This window comes from Salminus brasiliensis, chromosome 1 (assembly GCF_030463535.1).
Source record: "Salminus brasiliensis chromosome 1, fSalBra1.hap2, whole genome shotgun sequence".
NCBI lineage: Eukaryota > Metazoa > Chordata > Actinopteri > Characiformes > Bryconidae > Salminus > Salminus brasiliensis.
This window is the reverse complement of record NC_132878.1, coordinates 81,506,486-81,528,957: the sequence shown is the minus strand read 5'-3', so window position 1 is coordinate 81,528,957 and position 22,472 is coordinate 81,506,486. Positions and strand designations below refer to the sequence as shown.

The 22,472-nt window shown below is 37.7% G+C and overlaps 1 protein-coding gene across 1 annotated transcript in view; it reads right to left on the bottom strand.

Annotated features, from left to right (window-relative positions):
* pou6f2 (POU class 6 homeobox 2) overlaps positions 1 to 22,472 on the bottom strand; it is a 127,700-nt gene that overhangs the window by 91,314 nt on the left and 13,914 nt on the right. The window lies entirely within an intron of this gene.

The following is a 22,472-nucleotide window of genomic DNA, read 5'->3' as shown; positions in this document are numbered from 1 at the left end:
GTCCCTAAACCTTTGTCCATATATTGTATATGTTTAAAAAAATTACTTTACTAAACGTAGAAGAAGAAAACAGTTATTTATCTTATATATCTTGTTTTCTAGGTCATCCAGTGCTGCCATGGCCACCCAACACCCACCTCATTTAGATAGCTTAGTTATGTATTAGAATCACCAATACTAAGCATCAAGCTATCCATAACTGGAAGTGTCCTTGTATGACAAGGGCCAAATTGTGATGGCTGGACAATAGGGTCAGAGCATCTCCAAAACATCAGGTAGGTCTTTTGGGGTGTTCCCGGCATGGTCTAAGAAAGGACAACTGGTAAAAAGGTCACAGGGTCATGGACACCCAAGGCTCAGTGATGTAATCCATAGAGGCCCAACCTCACAACTTACAAGACTTAAATGATTTGCTGCTGATGTCTTGATACCACAAAACACCTTCAGAGGCCTTCCCTTGGAGTCCATGCCTCAAATGGTCAGATTTGTTGTGGCGACACAGGGGGACCTACTCGATATTAGGCACATAATATAAGAGTTAATGTTATGGCTGATCAGTGTATATATACATGAACCTGATTATCTACATACAATATTTGTAAGCCTGAGTAGAAGTTTATTAAAGGATTGGCTGTTTAGACCGCATTAGTGAGGCCCGTGGTAGCAGTAGAGTCCTTTGACTGCAGTGGATTGATTTTGGATCACTGCTGTCATTCTTCATCCACCTAGGCTAGGACATACCAACCTAGATAACTGGACATGTTGTTATGGCTCTTACTAAGTGACAATAATTTGAAACCATGTGTACAGATGAAGACACTTTCCAAAATCCATATATAGTATATATATATATATATATATATATTTGCCAAAAAGCTTGAGATTGTATATTAACGTTTACTCCGGCCCTATTTTTCCAATTCCAATTTTACAGATGACACTTGAATGACCATAAAAGTGGCTGCTGTTTTAAAAGCACTGCCACAACAAACACAGAATAAAGCAAGAAATGAAAGCTCCTGATTCCACCCTTAACCTGAACACAGGAATCATTTTGCCTGCCTAGGCTGTAATTACAGAGATGACAGGAGGGCAGAGACACGTCTGTCCACCCTAATCTTCCACACACACTGATCAGAGCTAATGAGAGAGTTAGTAATCAGGTGGTGCACACGCCTCTTATACACCACACATGTGCTGGGGGCTGTTTATGTTGGGGTGCTGCAGATAAAAACAGGGAGCACAGGGCAATTCTGTTTTTCTCACTTTTTTGTACGTTTCTAAAGGTTTAGAAACTGTACAATTTACAAAACTGATTTTGGAGAATAAAAAAGCTCTTATTCATAATTATTCATTAAAGAAGAAAATGTATTGATAAGAAGAATTAATTATCATCATGTATTATATATTGCACTAAACTAATTTTAATAGTTATAATAATAAATATGGTAAATACATACATAATAAATTGAAAATAAAATAAAAACATTATTTTAAGTAATGAGTAAGATAAATAGATAATAAAAACAATGATATATGTGACTTACTAAATGATTAATATTTAGCAAATTATTAGTGCATATATATATATACACACACACATTACACAACATTTATATATAATAACAGAAGGTAATAAATAAACAACAAACAGTTAATAGACCCATTTCAGCGTCTTATTGTCTTAGACTCATTAAGGAATGTCTTTACGACATATCTAAAACCAAACAGACGTGACAAACCCAATAAACACCTACAAGGACAAATGTTCTTGGGAGTAAAAGTGACAAGCGCCAAGCGCCTCATTATCTCAATATCAAACATAAAATGATGTGAAGCAGGTGAGGCACTGCTGTTCTGCTGTAATCGAAGAGAATTGTTCTCCTGTATAATTAATCAAGGCATCACACTGACAGAGCATATGAGAACACAACAGAATTTGGCACAGAGATGCAGTTATTGTTATGTTGCCAGCTGAGACTAATGCATACTCCACATACGTCTGCAAAGCCAGGCTTAGCGTACAATGCTGCTTTTCATTGGATGAAAGTGGAGCATTTGATCCCTTTGCACACAACTGTGAAGTTAACGCGTTTTAGTTGTATGAAGGGAAAAAAAATCAATAATGAATACATGCACATGTGCCTCTCCGCAGGGGGTTTAGTATGACTTTTCCTCCCTGCAACAAAATTAAAAAGCTGACGGAGGAAATGTCTGGGGATTTCAGCAGCCATTCCGTCCCATTATCAGATCCCACTGTTCTTTTAACCTATTTATTAAAGGGAGCTGTCCTCTAAATGGATTACCTTCTCAACACAGAGACTATACTTATGTCTAGGGCATTGATAGGGGTGCTCTGCTTTTACAGGAAGATTTTAAAGGAAAGTGCGGTCATACATGCATTTTAAGTAGCTGAGCTTACAGTACACAGTTTTGTGCTTGAAAAAGTATTTTTTACCTCACACATATACTGCCAGAAACAGTATAGTTTTGAGTTTTGCTCATTGGATATTTGTGGAAAAGTGTCAACTCTGGTGCTTCAAACACTGCTACAAATAGCTTAACAAAGCCATGTAACCACCAGAGGAGTGCTGACCTGTGTCTGATAAGGAAAAAGTGGATTATTTGAGGTTAACACCTGTCAAATAATGCATATATTAATCGGACATTTTAATTGACCACACATATATTGTCATTAAGAAACAATTAAAAACTTTTTTGTTTTATGAAGAAGAACGTAAACAATGTAGATTTTAAGTTTATGTAGATTAGGAGTTAAACACCATAAATGCGTATGCGTAGATGTCCAGTATTATTTATAACCCAGTATATTATTTATAACATAATTTGTTACAAATGATATACTATAACTCTATGTTTACAGTCATTTTTGTTTGTTTTGTTTTTTTGCTCCGAGACTTGATTGCCACTTTTGAAATATAGGGATTTCTGGATATTATCTTTATCATAACTTTATTATTGATGCTCACCAGCTTTCACAGTCATTCTGGAGTCATCTACAACTCCATCATTGATCACACTTGTTTTTTATTTGTAATTATTGAAATATTAATTTACATCTTTGGAACAGTAGTGTACCTGAAAAAACACAACTTTACAGGATGATCTTGGATGGATGGTCCAAGATCACCAAAATCACCAAGTTCATCCATCCATCATGAAATGTTCACGTAATGTAAGTGGCAGCTGGCATTTTCTATTATGTCAAAGCAATAAAATGAATAAAGATGTGTTAAGTAACGAGATGTAAGATACCATAGAAGCCCATGATCCCACCGTGTCACCATGGTTATAAAACAAAGACAGTTGTCGTGGCTGCCTGGCACATAAAAGGAAGGAGCTGCCATTACATAAAAAAACCTCCCTCGCATTGATCATCTAAGTGGCAACTGTGGAGTGGGAATGAATAGGCCTGGCATAGTGAGCCTGCAAGGCCGAAGGTTTTTTTTCCCCACAGAGTGCAAAGAGCTAGCTTTAATTGACCTCATCCGTGCACTGCCAACCCCCCCACCCCCCACAGCACCACCAAAAAAACCAAGACCATCCCACTCCCCCCCTCCAAGGACGGCCGCAAAACAATCGTCTGGGCCGTCGGCGTCGTCATTGCGATTCTGCGAGCCACCTCCTCCGATGTTTCTGAATCAAATGGCTGTTATTGAAAGCTTTGTAAAGCGCTGGGTCGGCTTTCGCCCCCGAGTGCATTTATGAATCAATTTCAGCCGCCGTAAAAAAGAGGAGCTTTAACACTTTAGCTATTTTAGTGGAAATGCATTATATCATAAGTTGCCTACTACGGGTGGGGGGCAGGGGGAGGGAGTTGGCTCAATCAGGGCTATTCAGAATCAACAGGCCAAGGTATAGTGAGCTCTTGGCACATCTTAAATAGCTCTTCTCGAGACAACTCACGTTGTGCTACATTACCTATTTATCATGTCATTGTGCAAATATGCTACACATTACAAAGCTGACAGAGACAGTACTTTCAGCCTTTCAGCTGTGAAATCCAGCAAACTGAGAACATGCGGACTTTAATGCGGCAAGGCAGAGCCTACTGACACATGATATTATATTATGTTAGCCACTGATTCAACCATAGCAGGCTGAAAAAAGGACGCCTTGTTGATTTTTTCCTGTAAAAAACGCCCTCAGGTTTCGCAGCAGCATAAGCACTAATCATTAGGCACCAATCCATGACCTCTCCAAAACACATTTAACCACTTTGCGATTTGATGCATAACTTTGCTTCGGGCATCCAGCGCATGCAGTATTTTTATAACGACGACTATTGTGCTGATGATCGGTGGAATGATCGATCCAAAAAAAGGGGGAAAAAGAAAGCAGTGAGTGGTGGTTTCACTCAGTGGGATTTAATGCCTGCGCCTGATGATTGACAGGTTGCATTTAACACAAGCTTAAATCCAGTCAATAATCAGAAGCGTGTTTAAATTGTATGGCCATTGATTTAGGCTAGTTAATGCAGCTGATGGGCCCAGAGAGATATTACTTTAGTGCAGAGAATGTGAGTGAAAAAAAGGAGGGAATGATGGAGAGAATAGGGTGGAATTAGAGAAAGAGAGAGAGAGAGAGAGAGAGAGAGAGAGGGGGGGGGGGGGGGGGAGGGAGGGAGATGTTTCTAAAGTAAAACAGCTTGTCAAACCCCACAGCTCCTAAAGGTCCCTTTGAGCAGCAGATAGTGTTGTCATACTGAACTTTACTATCAGTGATATTGGAGCTAGCGTTTTGTTAACAGCTCAATAGGAATGGACCTTCAGATACGCTATATGGACAAAAGTATTGGGACACCTGAAATCAAGTGTATTGAAAAAAAGTTTATCTTGCTTTTGTTAGAGTAATTGTCTCTACTGTCTAGTCTAGGCTGTTAAGGCTAAAATCCAAAAACCTGCACTTCCAAACAGAAGACAGAACCTCAAAGAAGGATCGTGACGGGGCGTCCGAATGCTATCGCACAGAAGGCCACATCTGCTTGAGAAGCTTCCTCCCTTCTCCTCATCCTCCAGCAATGTCAACTCGATTACCTCAGGGTTGAAAGAGACAAATACCCATCCAGATGACTCCTCATCCTTTTAGGCCCATCTGCAGAAGCCCAGGCTCTGAGGCTCCAACCCTGCCCGAGGAAGCGCTAACCCTTTTAGAGGAAGCCGCAGGAATGCCGGGGTCATCGTGCTTTTCACTCATGCTAACCCCTTCTTAAATTATCTTAACCATATTTCCAACAAATAGGATTCTGCCTCCTGACCCTGATATTGTCCCTGTCCTGAAGAAGGTCCCTCCTTATTTTCTCTCTGAGCTTGCTCGCTCTTTGAAAGCATCTCCCTTTTCGGTCTATTTTTGTATCGTTTTTGCTGTTTAGCTAAACTCCCAGCTCCCCCCTTTCAAGTGCTACAGCCCACAGAAGGCTGCTGTAGGACACAGCAAAATGCTGTTTGTTGTCTTGAAATATCATTTGTTTTGTTAAACTGAAATACCATGTGAGTAATGTAATACTCATGTGTAAAACCATGTGATTGTAGGTAATAAATGAAATTAAATGGTGTTAGGATGAACGTCAACTTGCACATCACATTACTTTTATTTGGGCAATAAATGCTTATATTCAACTGACATAATCTCCAGTTTCATCTTAATCAGAAAGTCACTGGTGTTGATAGGTATGGATATTGGGAGGACTTCAGCAGAAAAGATTTTAAAGAAATCCAGCCTGAAACAGCACACAGTCACACTGTGTGATATAATAACCTGTTACCTGTGTATTTCCACCTTTGGGGTACTAGAGTGTGTGGGTACAGTAGGTACAAGTACAAAGGGTACCTATTTAATATAGAACCTATTTAATTTGCTCTACAAAGAACCATCTACAAGATGTTCGCCTTGTATATAAAGAACCATTTAACCAGCCAATAAACATTTAAGCATTTAATAGTTCTGTGAGGGCTTCTTTGAGAACCTTTAATGAATTAAAAAAAAACTCAATTTTGTGGACAAAATTGAAAAATTCATTAGAAAAGATCCTTTTGTGACATCATGCAATGACCCCTTTTTGGATGCCTTGGAGAGTATGTATAATTTGTGTAGCGTATTTTGGAACACTGCCTTGTTACATTACACACCTCCATCTAATTAGCTTTGAGGCCTTTTATAGACAAACTAATATTACTCAAATCTTCAGCAAAGACCAGTGACTTTCACATGCACAGGATTTTCAGTTCTTCTCCTTCTCAACATCCTTTTTTAAAGGTTTCACTTTGATAAAGGTTCATCTTTACTCAATCTGTCTGTACAGCTTTATTCCAGAACTCTTTGGGCTCATCTTTGTATTTCTTAGCAAATTCCAGTATGGCTGTTCTGCTCTTCATACTTTCATGCCAAGCAGTTTGTTTTGAGTTTACCTTCTTGAAGTCATATGTGAATTGTGGATCATGGCACTTTCACACTACACTGTACAGACTATCTACCACCTGAAAGAATGATAGATCTTCTGTCATATGTTACTAAATACACTCTGAAAGGCAGTGAACAACCCGGTACTTATAAATCCTTTCTTCTTCTTGTTATATTCCATAAAGGTGGCATTGGAATCCTCAAATTCAATAACGGCATTCATCTCCACTCTATCAGTCCAAACATCTTTCCAGCAATCCATTCAGAGACATTGGTGACTTGTTAAAACTAGTTACAATCTGTTGCCAGAGGAGTTGGCAGTGCATGCATGTTCAAGTTGGCCATAGTAAAATGTATCAGCGTGTAGAATAAGACCTTTCTGTCTACCACCTGTGTCTTCTATATCTATAAAACATACACAAGGCTGCCTTTATTGTGATGCGCCGTGAGCTGAGAGCAGGATTCACAATGCTTAGCACTCTGTATTCATTAGTTTAATTAGAGTAGTGATACGGTGTGACTGTTGTGACATCCCTATTCGTGCATGTTCTTGATCAAATAGATAGATTATAGGCTCCTGAGAAAAGAGCATTCATTAACAGTTCCAGCTCTATAAAAGTGTTGCTGCAAGAACTTTAACAAGGAGGGCAAGGAGAACAGAGCACATTATCCTGGTTTTCAAAATCACTACACTGGCTTCCAGTCAGCTACAGAATAGATTTTAAAGTTGCTACTAGTTTACAAATCAATAAGTGGTTTAGGCCCAGAATATATCACTAATATTTATTTATTTATTATTTGCGTACAACTGGAACCGAGTGCCAGAAAAGCTTAGATGTGCACTAAATCCAACAGTTTTTAATCCAAGTTAAAAGTGAATCCTCTTTTCCTGTATCAACCAACTAACTCAACGACTTACCAACTGACCAACAAGACAGCATAATTGAACTTGCTTTTCCTCTAATAGCTACAACACGTTGGCCATATTTACAGACCTTTGTAATTATATAATGAAGCACAGCAACGTAATGGCAATAACTTTCAACCAAAACTGAAGGTAACATGAAATACTTTATACACTAGTAGCATCACCTTTCACCAATTATCTCAATATTTTGTCCCAAACTGGAGGACTAAACACAAGTTCCTACTTGTAAGAGAACCATTTTTCTTCAGAGAACTTCACAAAGCTTCTCACCATATCTGCCCACACGCCCACCAGTGAGTACTGTGCGTTCACTGGTTTTGAAATCCAGTGTGGCAGTGAGGCTTCCCAGGGTGGTGTGAAGAAATCAACACGGCAGATGCCCAACATACCATGCCTAACATGTCAGCCGCTGCCCCTTAGGCCACTCACAAACACATTTACCCACATACTCACACACACACATACTCACACAGCCTTTCCTCCTCTCCTTGGACTACCTCTCCTCAGTGGCCTACTTTAACCACAAGCTCTACAGTAAAAACAAACTGTCAATGTGATGCGGCCTATTCTATCCAGTCCTATAAATTGTGTTTGAGCACATACAAGCGTTTGCTTTGAGCTCATAATTGGTAAAATTTGGCACATGATATTGTCAGAGACAACACTATCCTGTAAAGGTACATTTGTTCATCTAGCAGCAGCAGGAAACCCCTTAAGAACCCTATCTAGGCCTTCAGAGGCTTAATGATGTCTGGAAGCTAAACCATTGGTAATGTTTATACTGTAATACTGCAAGCTCTCCTATTGGTTAGGACTTATGCATAGAAGAACCAAAAATCCATTTTTAACCAAAATGATTGTTATAGAGATATGTGTAAAGAACATTTAAATTGGTAAAAAAAAGTGATGGTTCATTATATATCTAAAACGTTATTTACACATCTAAAAAGTTCACTCTTTACATCACTTATACAAATATGGTCTATTATGGAAACCAAAAGTGGTTCTTTTTTGACATTGCTCAAATAACCATTTAAAGCATCTTTATGTTCAGGAATGTCAGAAAATAGTACCACTCTAGGACTTAAGGTTAAGTCATTTGAAGTCACTTAAGCAGTTTAGAGTCACTTTTAATTTAAGTCACTTTCAAAACTGCTAACCTTACCAGTGTGGAATAATTTACTTCCTGATCTGGTCTTTTTTGCAGCAAGACCGACACCTAACTGAAGAAACCAACCCCCCACTCCACCCCACTCCCTCCAAATCAAATCTGTTGGTGGTGAGATCTTCATATATAGTAAATGTAAGCAAGCCTCTGAGTCTGTTACATATTGGAGAAGCAATACACTCCACATCATAAACTTTCACAACTGCGTCTCCTTGTCATTTCACCGCTCTTTTCTTCATCCCACACTCATTCCCTCACCCACACGTCTACCCTTCCTCTTCTCCATGTCTTTCACCAGGATCAATACGCATCATCATAAACACGAGCGTTCGGACGGGATTGCCACTGACCTGCTGTGAGGCCCCTTTCTCTCAAACTCTCCTGTGCAAGGTCATTTGGTGCCCCCGTCTTGCCACCCTATTGAAGGTCGCGCAAAAGGACCGGCTCTTTGAAGCCCCAGAAACTCCATTCTGCCAGAACAGAGGTGCCCCCAGTTTTTATTCCACATCCTCAAGTATGAGTGTGTGGGAGGGGTGGTGGGGGGATAACAAAAAAAAAACTAATAACTTCTTCAGATAGCTAGTGTCTCTCTTTCTCTCTCTCTCTCTTGCACACACACAAATACACACACACACACAACCCTTCCTATATAGGCGCACTCTCCCGCCTCTCATCTCCTCAGTCTCTTGGTTTCAAAGGAAGCGAATAAGGCAGAAGGACAGAAGGTTATGCATTAGTACTGGTCAGTGCTCAAAGAGACGCCGTCATAAATAATAAAGGCTCTGGGAAGGACATCCAGGCTCTAGTTAACGTGTCTTGTGCCGCAACACATCAGACGCAAGTCGCAAGATTGTCATTTCGACCACCCGCTCGATCCATATGATCAGGTGACGGTTTCAATTATACCGTGCCACTGAGGCTGCATAAACAACGCAGGGAGATGCGCAAGAGTTTGTTTTGGGGTGTTTTCTGTACATCCATGAACATTCAGGGTCATGCTCCTCACTGATAACCATCACTGATAGCCTTTTTATTTTGCATGAACTGGAATGCAATTTGTTTCCTTTTCCTTTCTGAAAACAGCAAACAGCTATATCAGTTATGATGAATATACATATAAGCTAGGAAGAATCTGGCTGTCTTTATTAACCCTTCCAGGACCCCACATGCTTTAACTTGTCTCTTATTACTTTTTGTTAAATTATTTGTCATTTGCAGAATTTTGTTGAAAGTGTAGATTCTAAATTTTTTTGTGTTTTGTGGAAAGAAAAAAGCTAATTTCTATTTATTGACCATGAAATAAATGGAGAAAGATCTGAAGTACAAACACATGTAATGTAACAATGCAACTAATTATGTAAGTATACTATATAATTATCTACGTTTGCAATTTTGGAATCTAAATGTAATAAAAAGTACTAAACTTTGAAAGGTAAATTACTGTTTGATTAGTCAAAAAGTGTAAAAATTTCATCTCAGAGACTATAATGGTATTTAAACAAAAATGGTACACTGTAAACTAAAAAATGTTGAATTTATGTAAGAATACAGAGAAACTAGTTATTCTATTCTTAAGTACAAGTCCACAATTTAATTGAACCATAAGCAAGGCATAAATTCTAAACTAGACATAAGGAAGAAAACTTAAAACCACTATATTTTGGTATATATATATAATTCTTCATAAAATGACAATTGTTTTACTAAAATATCAGTATGTTAAAAATATGTAAACTTACTTTATGGTAAGTATACTATAATTTACACTGTACACTTAATACAAAGATTTAAGCAAGTTTACTTATTTTTTAATAAATTGATAATTTGTTCAAAAAAAATGTTAGAAATGTATGTTAAACTTATAACGTTTGTCCTCAGAATTTATGTTACTATACAGTTACTATAACCGTTTACAGTCTATTTCAATGTTTCTAGACAATATGGAAATATAAAAGTTGCAGTGTTTTAACCTGGAAATGTGGCAAAGAAAACTGGCAAAGTTATGCAATGAACAGGACTACATGTCTAGTAATTAACTTGGACATGTAAACATACACTGCTGAGAAGCATGTCCAGCTTTAATTTTTCACTTTTTTTTTTTTTTTTACTTTTATTGTGCATCAAATGTTTGAGGTCACCTAGCTTTTTAAAATCATGTTTATAAATAAGCATGTTTTCTTTGTTGTTTGGACATATCTTAACATGTCTTAGATTTTTATTAGAAAACTTTAAAACAACTTATAACAACATTCCTGAGAAGTACAAAACACCAAGTATTATACAGCGTTCAGAATTACAATACCACTTTTCACTGTTCACTGTTCACTGTTTGCACTTACTAATGCAAATTACATAAAAATAAGCTAAAATAAGATGAAAATAATATTTCACAAATCCATTTTGTATTGTTCAGATAAATCAGACTATTTGTCTATGTAGGATCATTTCATTTCAACAACAGTGAAAAGTTTGCATACATCTCTTTATGAATAAACTAGCTGTTTCAGAATGATCCATACATTTTCACCAGGGCTGAAGTCAATTGAGGAAGCAGGCCACTCCATAATCTGGTCATCAGCAAACCCCTTTTTCTTGAACCAATCACGATTCACGAGTATAGTGGGAAGCACGAGATGGGACATGTTTTCCTTCCTGTGTTTTCCTTACTCTTGCACTACAACCCTTCCACCAAAGCAAGAACTGTTGCAGAACCCCTCTGAGTTCAACTTTACTACATCTGTATGTTCATCATTGATGATACAGGCCCAGAACATGACACCTAGTGACCATCCATCAACAAATTTTGCCTGGCACTCGTCAGTAAATATTAATGTATCTTTTGGCCTACATTATCCTCATCTGTCTATGTTGTATTCTGTTAATTGGGTTTCTTGTTTTCATCTTGGACACTCTTACTTACTTCTTATAATTGAAAACTTTACAGCAAATAGTTTTCTTTATTTCTCTTAATTTATAGGCTGTAAATATATTTTTGCTAGTCAACTTAGGTGTTTTTGCAACTTATCTTTTGATTCTTCTAAGTTCACAAGCTTTAAGTTTCTGAAACTTGTGTTCCACATGTTTCTTTCAACCATCTTTACAATTCTGCAGAACGTTCTTTACTGTGTGATGATCATGTTGAATTAATTTGGATATTTCCAGTGTTTAGGTGTTTTCAGATACGTTTACTAATATGTTATTATTATTATTATTATTATTATTATTATGTTATTCTCATAGCTTTGCTAAATAGTTGTGAACACAAACAGTTACTGTGTGCAAACAGAATTACAAGCAAGGGGCATTATTGAACTTATTTGACACTATATGGAGACCAATCAGGGATTTATTTGGAGCAGCTGTGCTGATTAAAAGATATATTGAAATGTAGTCAAAAATTACATGGATGCATAATAATTTTAAACTCACTGTACTGTCTTGTTGTAATGTCATAGTTCCTTTATTTTTTTTATACTGAACTACATGCAGAACTACACTGTTAATTGTGGTCCATCCATTCAACCTAAAGATATTACTTCAGGTGGTAACAGCCAAATGAACCAGGTCTATTCAACTCAAATAACCATTTGGAAAAGAACCATTTTTTGATTTAAAATATTTTTTTTTAGTTATTTGAATAAACCCAGTTTAATTGGTTGTTCTCACGTGATGTTTTTTGACTGAACAGGCTCTTTTTTCGATGTATTACGTAAAACCTGAGTGATGAGCATTTCGAACATCAACAATTTTTTTTTGTCAAGCAAGTAATGTCTTGCATACCAACCTTTCATCACAAAAAAGTTTTTCCCCTTATACCCATTATAAAAACTCGAAATGCAAGTGCCAATTAATTTTCACTGGCTCTCCTGTCCTTGCTGACCCTGAACAAGCATGTTCCAAGAACAAAAGTGGACCTAGCGCAGGTCCCAGATGCACTCCCCCCACAACGCATGCTTGAATAGCATCTTATCTATAGCCGCTGGCACTACAGACGCATTAGCGAGTAGATTACACATGCTTGGTAGGCATGCATTAGGGAGATGGGGACAGGTCCCGGCTCTAAGCAGACGACTAAAGGCCTAAGCCCGGGCCTATAATGAGATCTAACTCCTCAGGAGAGGCACTCGGGGCCAGTGGGCTCTATTTACGGAGGCCGGCCTTATTTAAAAGACTGTGTCTGTGTCACTTTATTACTTAGCCCTGGCGAAGCACATCAAGGCTCTCTTTGCATTAAGACCATACACCCCCCCCCCCCCCCCACCTCCCTATTTGCAGCTAAGCTGATTACACAAACATAATGTGTGTGTTGTGCATGGGGGACTGCGAAGAGGGGGGGAGTGCAAGAGCCTAATGTGAGTGTGTGCTTGTACTTGTGTACTTATATGTATGAAGCGACAAAGGACGCCTGGCATAAGGAGACAGTAATGTGTTTCGCTCGTGGCTAACCATTAAAACAATCGTCTAAATCCAGGTCAACTTTTAGGCAACAGAAGAGACGGTACATTTGTATGACTGTCTGGCAGTGCACTATAGTCATATACCCCCACTAGACACACACTACAGGCCAAAAGTTTGGAAACAGTAAAGCAGGAGATAGCAGAGAGTAGTCTCTTACTGACGGAGAACAAAAGGAGCTCTTTGAAAAGTTATTGATATTTTTTTGTGTGAACATTTATCAACATAGAGTATGAACTTTTGTTCACAGTATGATATAATGTCATTGCATTGTCATGAAAAAACCTTGTATCTACAAAGAGTTACAACGTTACTTCACAGAAGAAACATTACTGGACATCACTGTAAAAGTTCATCATCGCCATATTCAAATAATGTCAAAAACTAAATATGTGAACATTTTTCTGAATAAAATCAGAACTGTGGTCATTTACATTTGGTTAGTATAGCTGTCAGATGTGTTGTGTTCACTGTTAAGGAAGTGAATTCATTGTTAAATATGCAGAAGGAACCAAAAAAAAAAATTGGTTTGTCAGTGTAACCCAAACATTTTATTCTGCGTTGTAAAAAGTAATTTAACTGACTTTATTCAAGTTACATTAGATACAAAAGAAAAAACTAAAAACGCTTCAAATAAACTTCTGTCCTGTTCCCCAGTCCAGTCTTGGACTGTGGTCTAGACTACAGACATCTTTGCCATTGTCTTGGACTTGTCTTGTACCGGAAGTGTCCACCATAACTAAAGCTTCTAGCTTCTTTCTACACGTCCCAACTGTTTCTTGTCACGCAAGAACAGTGAAGCATAAAACATATCACTCCTGGCCACAACAGATACATTTTCCTCTCAAAGTCTCCCTCAATTACACAAATCAATACACATTTCTTTTATCTTTTCATCTCTTTTGCCTCTCACTCTCTCTCTCCTTCTCCCTCTCCGGGTTGAAGGTGACCCCTGGGCTGGAACGTGTCCTCCATTTCGCCAGAATCGGTATAAGTGCTGGCCATTTGGCTTAGACGTTAAGTGTACAAAATGAGTGGTCCTGTCTCTCCGGCCCCTCTCGTCCTGACAGGCTGATGATAGAAGCATCACATCCTGGGCCCCACAATAAAATGCAAACTGACAAGAGATGAGGCTTTGGTGGCTGAATATAATGCTGGATTGTGCCTCCGAGTGCCTTATTATCTTGTCTCGGGATGCTGGAGAGGAGGAGGGCCTCATGGAAAAAAAAGAAAGCGTAGACAGTGCACTGTACCCCCAACACACAAACACCCAGACACATGCAGACATACTTTGGCCTGCTAACCACCGCTTTCGCTGCTAATGTCCACTTTTTTCCCCCTGACAATAAACAGCACAGGGCTGATGGGGACGTTTACGTGTGGCAGTTGGAGTGGAAAGTAGCAGAAATGAGCTTTTTAAAAAGCGGAGAAGATCGCAGGGTGATGGTGAGGTTGGAATGCAGGGGGAATGAAGTAGAGAGATGTTGTGGAGTTAGCATTGCTGCCTCTTTTTCTCTAATAATTCACTCAGGAGTCTGTAGAAACATGCAAATCACAATCATTCCCAAACTACTTCTTTAAACTAAAAGACTTAGAGTTACATGCTAGAGTTGAACAATATGAACAAAATATATTACAATTATTCTCTAAAATGAATGGGTTGTTTTTTTCTACCCAAATGTTGGGCTGAGCCTGTTGGCTCATTTACACAGCATCAGGTAGTTTCTAAATAGCTTTTGAGTAGCCTGGCTGCTAGAATAGTTGGAATTGCTGAAACAACCCAGGCAATGGATCAGTGCAAAGGGTTTATGTGTTTTGCAGTGATCTGCAAACTTTTGTCATCTTCTCTTGAATGTCCAGCCTCAGAATTCAGCATAACCTCATAACCATCAGTTAGGCTGAGCATGGTCTTTGCATGGAAATCAACACAGTTAATTGAAAGGATCAATTCTGACAAGAAAAGTGATCAAATATTCAACCAGAATTCTGCCAGAAGCTACAAAAAAGAGTCTAGTCAAGGTGCAATTTGCTTAAGGACATTTAACCAAATATTACATATGCTGTATACATTTTTATTCGACCCTGTACTCTCCTAAATATTAAGTTGCTCCAAATAGTTATTTGAAAAAAATGCCATAAAAGAAATACTTTTCATTTCCTTTTGGAGTGTGAAGATCTTTTACATTTTAATGAACCTTTATGATGATGGTTCTTTAAATCTTTAAAAGCTTTTCCTGTTTATATTTTTTATATAAAAATGAATGACTTGTTATCAATAGAAAAATAAATAAATGTAACAAATGCAGTATTTGAAGGTCTATACACTACTTCACGACTACTTGGAAATACCCATATGTCCAAATGTTTGTGGACACCCCTTACAATGAATACATTCAGCTACTTTGCTGTGTTGCTGCATGCAGATATACAAAAGCACACAGGTAGCTTATCTAGTTCCTGTAGAGAAGAACTGCTAATAGAATAAGACTTTTTAAAACAGATAAATGTTAACCTATTGGCACTTTGCTTAATGCCAGGCGTAGGCTAGGTTATAAGCAATGAGCTGTGGAGCAGTACAACGGTGTGCGCCATCCAATACTTTTGGGGTAAGCTAGGGATAAGGTGGAGTGGTGATCATCCAATATGCTGACCACTAAGGCTGTTGTCTCTGAATGCAATCAAATCCTCACAGAACTGTTTTGAAATCTAGTAGAAAGCCTTCAGTAGAGATAATACGGTTGATACAGGTATTCCAACAGAATCATATTCTATTTCTTCAACACACTTTTTAATCTAAATTCTAAATGTATCTAAAATGTTTATCTAAACTGTGAGAGCATTAATGGGATGCTTGCATCCTAACCCCATTCTACAGAAGCCGGGGGAACAGGCTTCCCCCGTGCCACCGCTTAATATAGTCCACATAGCTTCAAAAGCTACATAAAAGCTTTTTATCCTTAGCAGCCACTACCGAGGTCAACCTTTCGTTGGCTGCTGTACATGTTTATATGTACGTGTGTAGGTTCATGATTGCTTATTTGTCCACATGTATTCCAGTAGCTCTGTGACCGCAGTGGTTTGTCTCTCCTGCAAAAACATCAGCAACATTTCCATTATGATGGCAATCCACATGGAAAATCAAGTGAAGAAAAACACACTTTGAGTTTACAGGCTTATTGTGTTATCACACTGCTATGTCTTTTAAAAGCAGGCAACGCGAAAGCTCAAGCCACTGTGATTTAATGCATATATACAGCTGTGATCTATTGACATCTGCAACACATAGCACCTGTGAGCCCTTTTAACGTCTTGGTCTATATAACTGTATGTATGAGTCAAAGCCAGGGGTCAAATGATTAAGTCAGACAATATCCAAGCAAGCTGAGTAGAAGACAGTGCTTAAAAAGTGACCAAAGATGTTGTTGTTGTTTTTTTTACTGTCCTACCACACAGATCACCTGCGTGCCTCTGAGCGAAATATTTGAGGATGGTGCAGCGTCCTGTAGCGTTTGTGGCAGAATGCATTTTGCTGCCATGCTACATAACACGATTTCAGGGCACGTTTGGAAAAATGTACATTCTGACTCCCTAGACTGTTTACTGGTGTCAGACGTTCCACATACCTCAAGCAACAGCCTTAGAATGCCTGGTACTCTTCCTGAATATTAGATGCATTTACATATTACATACACCCGAAAAAAATGGGAATTCAAGGGTTCCTTAGTAAGACAATGACTGAATATAGAACTATTAACTTAAATAAACATTTAAATGTTCTCTTCCTGGTTTAATGGCTCTTAATTTACAAAAATACAAGGCAAACCTCATACATATATTTAAATAAATATTTCCTTCCTGGTTTAATGGCTCCTAAATCACAAACATATAAGGAAAACCACTTATATATGTTTATAAAAAATGTATTCTTTAGTAAGGATAGTGGCCCTATATAGAACCATAAACATTAAATAACCATTTAAATGGTTCATCTTTATAATGGAAAATCTCTTGTAGACAGGCAAAATTGATCTTTGCCTAGTTCATTTATTCTTCATATACATAGATGCAAGGAGAACCTCCTGTATGTGTTTTTTTTTAACATAGTTCTATATAGCACCAAAAAGAGTTCCACTATTTTTAGTAATTTTGTAATTTAGGAAACGCTTTTTGTGAAATTTTGTTTCACCTTTGTTTAACTAGGTCTCTGTCTGGTTGAACTGTTTTTCCTTATAATGGAAACCTTGTACACTCTCTTAAACGGTTCTTCAATGTTTTGTTTTTTTTGTTTGTTTGGTTTTTTTAAGTAAAGGCAATCAAACCATGACAACTTGAAAGCTTTATTGTTTTTTTGCCTAGTTAAAATCATTTACAACTCATATATTCATATACAATGATTCTGTTTCTATACAGCACCAAAAAGGGTTCCACTATTGTTACTAGTCAATTAACCTTTTTTGGAACTACATGGAGTGTACAGCTCCTGTTATACCAACATATTTTAATTACCCCCCCCCCCTCAACAAAAAGAGTTAAAGGTTAAAAAAAGGTTAAATGTTTTTACGATTACGATTAGAGAATGTTTCCATATAGCATCACGAAAATTATTGTTATTACTCAAGCTCTTATTTCAGTCGTATATAGTTTGTCTGTTGTGTTTGGTTTGTTTGTTTGTATTTTATAGGCTAACCTTGGTCCTAAACCTGATCTTGACCCTAATATTTACCCTAATCCTAATATTAAAAAATAGGTCACAAAGTACCTAGTAACCAATTTAATCTACTGCAAGCTAGTGAGCTATTGTTAAGCCGTTGTTATATTTTGCTTCACAAAGCACATAATAGGATATTAGGATATTTATTTATTGATTCATTTAAAATAAAGTTTTTGTCAATTAAATATAAATACTGTCCACTTGATCACCACAGTATGTGATTGCTCACCACATTTAACACATTTAAAAATAAATACACAGTAAAGCAAATACAAACCCTTAGTGTTTCTGCTACACCCAATAAAGTGTAATAAACAAACAAAGCAGATCCACAAACAAACACAGATGCAAGCCCGCAAACCAGCTCAGCATTTGTCCACCTGACCTTTCCTTTAACTTCTTTGAGCTTTTACTGCACTTTATTCTCTGTTTGTTTCTAAGCAGAGTGGATCGACTGCCCGTTTTGGGCCTACAATGGACGCTGGCGCCCCAGGACAGACTGAACGGTGCCCTCCTTGCCCTGGCCTGCCCCCTGGCCTGCCTCAGGCACTGCCCCAAGCTCAGTGATGCCAGTCTGCACTAGCCTTCAATGAAGACGAAAGGTAATGCTGGTTCAGCCACTTACAAATTGTGTCAATTGTGTCAATTCATAATGATTGGCCAGTAGATCAATATAAACACCAATATGGGAAACTTTGCTTATTTATTATATACATTTGTAATAAAAAAAATTAAAAAATTGTGGCAAAAAAAATTCACGGCCAAAGATTATGGCACATTTTATGTTTAGTTTTATTATTTTATTTTCCCAATATGTCAAAAAAAGGATATATCATGATTAAGTTTGTTTACTTCTAAAATATGGGTGTCCAAATTTTTTGTTCACACAACTGCAAATTATAGATATGTCATTTACATCTACATATATGGTCGAAAATCATTAATGATTTTAACATGTTAAAAAGTTGGATGTCTCTAAACTGTTCACAGAAGGGTGAATAACTTCACATTACCTAAAGTAAAAGTTTCCTTCTTAAATACATTAATGTTTAATGTCAGTGCGTGAGAGTGTTTGTGTGTGTGTGTGTGAGAGTGTGTCTGTGTCTGTGTGTGTGTGTTTGTGTGCACACGTGTTGTGTTTGTCTGAATGCATGAAAGCTAAATTGACTACAGGACAGACAGATGAAGAGCTGAAAAAATAAAGGTGAAAGGATAAAAAAGCTGATAACAAAAGCAGGTTTGATGCTTATTAAAGAAAATTGTAACTCTAGCATTATGAAACAGTTACCGCTCTCTTTCTCTCTCTCTCTCTCTCTCTCTCTCTCTCTCGTGCGCAGACTCTGCGTTAGTCTCTCGCTCTCTCTTTTTTGGTGAATCTTGCCTTGGGATATCCTTAAAAATTCATCAGACTGACAGTGGGATCCTCCAGACCGATCAGTGAGGCTGACAGTGAGGGTCGGACAGGGATCAGAGAGACACCCTCCAACACCCCCCCCTTCACCACACACACATACACCAACCCCCCCCCAAACACCTCCCAGAAGTCAAATCAGCAAAGAGAGGCCTGCGTGGTAACACTCCGTCTCCTTGGTGACAAGCTACATCATGCTCGCACTACCACCCCGTAGCACCTCTCTTGAAAACAGAAAAAAAAGGAAAATGTAAAAAAACGGCCTATCCACCATCTATGCAGATATACAGACGCATTCTCTCCTTCTCTCACTCTTCCACACCATCTCACTCTCCCTTTAACACACACACACACGCATACACACACAAACACACTCTTGTTATGCTAGTAGGCCCTCATAAGGGGGTAGCTGATGTCTGATGTATAATTTATCTCAAAACACCAAGCAATGCTCTTTATACTTCTCTTTTCATGTCTAATGTACTGCGGTGGATTGGCATGTAAGCGCTATTACCTGCCTCAGTTTAATTAGAGCAGATGAAGCCCTGTTCGCTCTCGCCTATGATGATGTGTTTTACTTACCAGCATCAATTTAAAAGGATTTGTGTGGTCAGCTTATACTACAAGAAAACTTTTCACATATGCACATATTTTAATAAACTGGTCACTTCTTTCTTTTCATGGGAGTTTTTATTTACAACAAGTACAGCTCCATAAAATGGGTTCATGTAAGCTAAAATGTAATTATGGTACTAGTAGTTAATGTATGCATATAATTTACATAATTTATATATTAGTAGGTAACTAGTACCCTGGAGTTCTATTACAGTATGTAAATTAATTACAATAAGTGTCCTCTCATGTTGAAGTAACAGTCCAGAGTCCAGCACGGCTTTAGGTATTAACTGTCCCAATTTAATACACAAAAATAGTAAAAACATGATAAACAGATATCTACAAAGCGGCAGGAATGAGGGTGGGGGGCGGGGCAGTGAGGTATTTGGTATTAAGACAAGATAAGAAGAAAGAAAAAGGAGAATAGGGTAGGAAGGAAGGAAGGAAGGAAGGATGGATGGATGGATGGATGGATGGATGGATGGATGGATGGATAAAATTTAGAAAGAGAGACATATACTGATTCTTAAATTTAACACAAGGAAGAGAGAAAAAAGAGACAGAAGGAAAGAAAGAAAGAAGTAGAATAAGTGAAAGGATATACAGAGAAAGAGGGGATGAGAGAGAGTCTCAAGTTTAGCAAACAAAAGAAAAAAGAATGAGTGAACGAAAGAAAGATAGTAATAAAGAGAGAGAGATACAGTCACAGCATCCAAACATGACACAAGAAAGAAAACATGCTGTATCGTTCACTGTGGGAAACAGTAAAATGGATTTAATATAATATATAAAAACAACTGAATTGGACGAATCAAACTGAAGCAGCTAAATGTCAGATTTATCCTTTAAGCTTTAGTGTTTGGAATTAAAAGGGGAAAATCTATTCACACTCTAAAACAAAAGCAGTGTAAAAGCACTTCTGACATACTGACAGTTAATGTAAATGAAATGAGTGCCTACTATTTAGAAACATTCCTGTTATATTATTATTGCATATAGATATAAGACGCTTCACTGAGACTATAATACTGCCTAACGAATAATATGGTGTAATTTTCATCATATACTCAACCCCAATATACGCTCAGGTTTTTTTTAATGGGACAAGCTTCAGCATTTATTCATACATTTATAAATCTGTGGCCTATTTGTGTTGGTCATAGACTTGACACTGTGTCTGGACACACTGTGCACATATGTGTAGGCGCGCAGGCGTATGTGTGGGTGTGAGTGTGTATGTATTGGTGTTTTGGTGAGGAAAAACAAGTTTGAATGTGTGTGTATGTAATTTCTACAAAAAGCAACAATTAATAAAGCAATATGAGCAAATCATTTTTCACAATCTATGCTGCCTATATATCCTGAGTAAAAGACAACTACATTGAGTTGACTGAAAATAAGTGAGATAAAGTTTGAATCAGAGAGATAATCATATTTTTATAATAATACAATGATAATAATACATATCAGAATGTGTCTGTTCTAAAGTGTGTTATAATAAAATAACTGTTACTGTACTAAAATAAAAGTATATTAATATATGTATAGTATTAGCCAAGTTAACACTCCTGTAGAGACAGTCATAAAATACCTTCTATAATCATTGTAGTCATTTAAATTAAAGGTTCATAACTAATTTCCGTTTGTCCTAATTTATTCATTCAGTTTTAGCATGTTTTACTGAATAACGTTACTGGTTTAATCTTATTTCAGTATTACAAAGAACCTTCAGTTAACGCTGCACACTAACATTGCAATTAAAAATATATGAAATAAAATGCGAAATGTAACTCTAAATTTTCTACATTTCTACAATTTCAAAGATAACAATAAACAAAATTAGAATACCAACACATAACACACCCAAACCAGTTTTACCCCTCTGTTGTGTATTAGGTGAAGAATAACTCTTTAAAAAAATGATAAAACAGCACAGAAATATTCATTTTTCTTTTTTTTTTTGACAGAAGCAGGACTTCAATCTTAAGCAGGAAAAAAAACTGGAAAGTAAGGGTATCTCCCTCTTTCCATCACGGCTCTGAAAGCCAGCCCATTCAGATCAGAGCCGAAGATGAGGCTCAGGAGCTCTCCACACAACAATCACATTTCTCTCCCCTCAGGCATCCCTGCCTTTCTCTCATTTTTATCTCCAGCCTCAGCCAAGGAGATCTCGCATGTGAAGAAATGTCACCCCGTATGACAGATGAGTGTGTGTGCGTCTCTCCCATCGCCAGTTTGCCCCAGATTCTGACGAATTTTGCTGCATTTGGAACGCCAAGCAAAAAAAAGGGTCCATATATACTGCCCTGATGCACTCCTCCTCCCCCCGAAAAAGAAAGGTCCTCTGAACAAGAGTTCCTCACAATAGTTTTCTTTATTTAAGAAAACAGCATTAGCATCTATGACAGTAGTTGCTGTGACAACTTCACAGTAAGCGTGATCTAATGGAGGGAAGCGCTAAAGCTGCTTACCGTGCATCACGGGAGTCCTCCGAGGGCTTCCACTAACAACAAAATCCCACAAACAGCAAAAATTTCCAACTCCAAAATGCCAGCATTTCTCCTGAGCCAACCAATTCTGACATTTCTCTATACTTTTGCCCCATTGTTCTCATATTCAATCATCCATCCAACACCTCATTAACATGACATTAGCAGCACTCACTAGAAACTTTCCAACCATAAATCCTGTCCTCTCACTTCCTACACACCTTAGAAGAACTTTTACACTTGTGAAAAGCATACAAAGTGATACACAATTCTTG